Here is a 4,836-nt window from a genome sequence, read left to right as displayed (position 1 = left end):
ACGATCTCGCGGTCCGTGAGTTCGAGCCCCGCGTCAGGCTCTGGGCTGATGGCTCAGAGCCTGGAGCCTGTTTCCAATTCTGTGTCTCCCTCTCTCTGGCCCTCCCCCATTCATGCTATGTCTCTCTCTGTCCCAAAAATAAAAAAAAAATAAAATAAAATAAAAAACGTTGAAAAAATACAATTAAATAAATAAAAAATCAAATATAGTTATTAAAGATTATTTTTAATAGTATGAATGGTAGAATACAAAACAATTCTACAAAGAAGGCTGCCTGCCATAGAAATGATCTCTGAATTTCCATTCGAGCTGATCTTTGCTGCTTTGCCTCACGTTATTTATTATTCACATTTTTACAGGAATTTGTCCATTGCAAGAGGAGAAAACTGTCTTCCTAATGGTATCTGAATGAAGCGCCTTTAATATTCACACCAACACTCACTCTCCTTCCTGATTTACATAATTACACGGAAGCTCTCAAAATTTGTTTGGGGCATGTAAAAGGCATGCTATAATGGACAGACTTCCCCTCGAGGACACTGCTGAGGGTGTTGAGGTCTTGCAGCTGAGTGCCCGTCCCAGAGACTGCCCTCAGAGGAAAAGGGCTGCCTTGCCCACTCCCTTGCCCTTGGTCACAGCCCCTCCCTAGGGGCAGCCCACATCCAATGCCAGGTCAATGTGTAATACAAAGACTTGGTCCTCTTGCCTCTTGAGACACATGCCTGGGGGCATTCAGCTCGAGCTGCCTGTGCGACTGGATGAGGTATCATAGTTCAGCTTCTTCCTCTCCCTGCCCCCCTTTACGCTGCTGAACCTGACAGCGCTCCCCAGTTAATATCCTAAACCCTAATTTCTTTTTCAGAGTCCCTTTCCTGAAAACCCAACCTACAGCCTGCAATCATCATTAATTATTTCAGCGTCTTACTCCTGTAATTATGCAATTACTCACGCGCGCACATATACACACACTTCAACTGACAGATAAAATTTTGACTTTGAATGCACACACAAGGTTTTCACTCCACCTTACACCAGGATGCTTAAATTTAAAAGTGGCTTTTATGATCTTAGGAGCGCCTGGGTGGCTCAGTTGGTTAAGCATCTGACCCTTGATTTCGGCTCAGGTCATGATTTCACGGTTTGTGAGTTCGAGCCCCACGTCGGGCTCTGTGCTGACAGCTCAGAGCCTGGAGCCTACTTCAGATTCTGTGTCTCCCTCACGCTCTGTCCCTTCCCTGCTTGCATTGTGTCTCTCTCTCAAAAATAAATAAACATTAAAAAAAAAAATAGCAGTCATTGGATTTAAGGATCACTCTACTCTAGTATGATCTCATCTTAATTTGATTACATCTTAAAGACCCCCAAATCAGGTCACATTCACAGGTACTGGGAGTTAAGAATTCAACACAGGGGTGGGCGGCACATAATTCAACCCATGACAGATACCATATGTAATTCAGGGTGAAGAGGTGCCTGGGGCGTGGACAAGAAGGAAGGAGTCGAGAAAAGACAAGCAAGGGGTGCCTGGGTGGCTCGGGTGGTTAAGCGTCTGACTCGGGCTCAGGTCATGATCTCCCGGTTCATGAATTCAAGCCCCAAATCCGGCTGTGCGCTGAGCCACAGAGCCTGCTTCGGATCCTTGGCCTCTCCCTCTCTCTGCCCCCACCCTACTTGTGCTCATTCGCTCTCTTTCTCAAAAATAAATAAACATTAAAAAAAAATAAAGACCTTAAAAAAAAAAAAGCAAGCAAAGGAAAAAGAAAGAGGAGGGAGAGGAGGAAGAATGTAGTAAAAAATATTTCCATATGTATAAATTGTCCTGTTTCTAGAAAATGCTGTGCATGTTTATGTAGAAATTAGACTAAAGAGCTAGCTTTCTATTTTTTGTGGGAATAATAACAACAGATAATCCTATCTGTGGCTTACTGGGTGCCAGACACTGTTTTAAGCACTTTATACATATTAACTCCTGTAATCCTCATATCTCAACCCTGTGATGTAGGTACTATTAATTATCATACCCATTTCACTGATGCCAAAATTGAGGCATAAAAAGACACAGCTAAGAAAATGGTTGAGCCAGGATTCAGCCTGGCTTCAGAATCTGTGCTCTTAAACACTTTGCTATATACAATATAATTCTGTTCTTGGAAAACAAAAACACTACATATGTGTACAAATGTTTGTATACTTGGAGTGCCTGGGTTGCGGTTCGTGGGTTCAAGCCCTGGGTCAGGCTCTGTGCTAGCAGCACAGAGCCTGGAGCCTGCCTCAGATTCTGTGTCTCCCTCTCTCTGTGCCCCTCCCCGAGGCGCGCTCTGTCTCTCTCTCTCTCTCCCAAAAACAAATAACGTTAAAGAAAAAATTTTTTAATGCTTGTATATTTTATAAGACCAAATAGATAAAAAATAAATAACAAAACGAGGCGTCAAAATAAAAAAGTAAAGAGGCGCTTGGCTGCCTCAGTCAGTGGAGCATGTAACTCTTTATCTCAGGGTTATGAGTCTTAAAATCCTCTAAAAAAATTTTTTTAAGACTAAAAAGTAAAAGCTTGGATTCTAATCAGTTCTGTTTCAGGGTCGGGGGGGACACAAATGAATGCTCTGATTGGCCTGTGTTGGGTCAAATGCCCAGACCACATGTTTTGCGGAATGGAAGTTGCATTAGTCCCAGAACATTCTCAGTAGAGTCACGTGGGTGGATTTCGTACACCAAAGAGGCTCTATTACCAGAGGAAGCGGAAATAGATGGCCGCTGAGGGGCTTGGAAAACCACCCATCCACGCCAGTCTCCTTGAACCTCAGAACCACCCTCCCTACCTTTTGAAGAGATGCAAAAAAACAGGGTAGCTGGAGGTCCTTCACTATTTGGATGAACAGAAGGCATGGCCCTAAGGGGAAGAAACAAGCTGCGGAGAAACTCTCCCTTCAAAATCCCTCCCATGTTTCCTACCCTCCACCCAGGAAAGGGTTAATGAAGGGACAAAGCTTTGTGTTCTCTGCACCCGCCACACAGACAGACAGACACACGCGCACACACACACGCACACACACACACACGCACACACACACACACACACACACACACACACAGAAAATGTGCCCCTGTCCCCAAGTCCTACGAGGGGCAAGTACCCATCTGGGATAATTTAATGGCGCAACGGGAGCTTGTGTTGCATTTGGATCATCTGGTATTTTGGTTGCTCTGCCAGCCTGAGGATTATCGCACCTGTGGGGATTAAGTAGTGCTGTAGGATTATCTTGAGTTTGGAGTTTAACCCCCACGTGGAAGGACTTTCTGGCGGTACTGTAGGATTATCTCGGGTTTGGGTTTGATCCCTCATATGGAAGGATTCTCTGCTACTTTGATGTTCTTCATGACCTGGTGCCTTCTTTTCTACAGTGTTAATCAGTGAATTATTGACTCAGACCTACTTCAAGACAGGTATCTTCATGGCTAATAGTTCCTGTTCTGGGATCGTGGAGATGTATTTGTGATGGGTGGGATGGTTCTATTTTCCATTGGCACACTGTTCCAAGGGATAATAATTATGGCAGAACTTGCATCTCAGGAGTTGGTGGGAATGGTGGGCCCTGTATCTTAGGGGTATAGGAATTATAGATGTTGGGTCTCAGGGACTGAAAAGAACAACAGTATTTGTATGCCAGTGTCTGATGAAAATGGTGGCCTTGGTGTCTCCAGGGTTGATGGGAAAGGTAGATCCAGAGTCTCAGGGGCTGATGGGAAGGTGGGTCCTGAGTCCCAGGGGCTGATGGGAAGGGTGGGTCCAGAGTCCCAGGGGCTGATGGGAAGGGTGGGTCATGACTCTCAGGGATTCGTTGGAATGGTGGGTCCTGAGTCTCAGCGATTAGTGGGAATGGGTCAGCTGAGTGTTCGGTGCCAAGGGAGTCACAAACTCTATATCAGAGAATGATGGAAACAGTTGGTCCTGTGACTCACTAACCAATGAGAATGTAGGCCTTATGTTTTAGGAACTAACGGGAATTATGTATGTTCTTTTACCCCAGAGGCTTAAGCAAGTCCCAAGCCAACCCAACCCATAAAGCTGTTTGTTATTCATCTATCCCTCCATTTCGTTAGCAAACCCTTTCCTGGGCCCCTGCTATGAGCCACACCCTATGCTGGGTGATAGTGAGGACACAGAGATGACTCAGGCCTAGATGGTGCCCTCAGTGAATTCCCAGAGCCAGACCCAGACACCGAGAATCACAACATGACAGGATCAGAGCCAGGAAAAGGAGACAGCAGGGTGGTGCAGTTACTGTCCTGTCCTGACTATAGGGCATCTGGGGTAAATGTAGAGTGACAGTAATTCTGGATACCAAATCAAGGTGTAAGGCCTGACAGAATGTCCTTTTTCTCCCATGTGAATTCGTGTGCATGACAGGAGCCAAATACTAATCCCAAGTAAGCTGCATATTTTTGCAGAGGCAGCTCACCTCCAAAGGAGAGGCATGGACCGTGGAGCCACAGAGACCAGGGTTCAAGTCCTGCCATTGCCATTCACTTTGGAGGTTGGCTAACTCCCTGTTCAGAACTTCAGTTCCCTATCCTTACACAGAGATAAAACAATTCCAATAGCAAGACTGCTCTGAGGGGCACCTGGGTGGCTCAGCTGGTTGAGCGTCCAACTCCTGGTTTCAGCATAGGTCACAATGAGATCAATCCCCACATAGGGCTCTGTGCTGACAGCCTGGAGCCTGCTTGGGATTTTCTCTCTCCTGCTCTCTGCCCCTCCTCTCCCCGCCCCCCACGCTCTCTCTCTAAATCAAACATATTTAAAAATATTAAATAAAATATTAATTTTAAATTTAA

Source organism: Neofelis nebulosa, chromosome 17 (genome assembly GCF_028018385.1).
Source record: "Neofelis nebulosa isolate mNeoNeb1 chromosome 17, mNeoNeb1.pri, whole genome shotgun sequence".
Classification (NCBI taxonomy): Eukaryota; Metazoa; Chordata; class Mammalia; order Carnivora; family Felidae; genus Neofelis; species Neofelis nebulosa.
The sequence above is the reverse complement of the archived record's forward strand: the minus strand, read 5'-3'. Positions refer to the sequence as shown.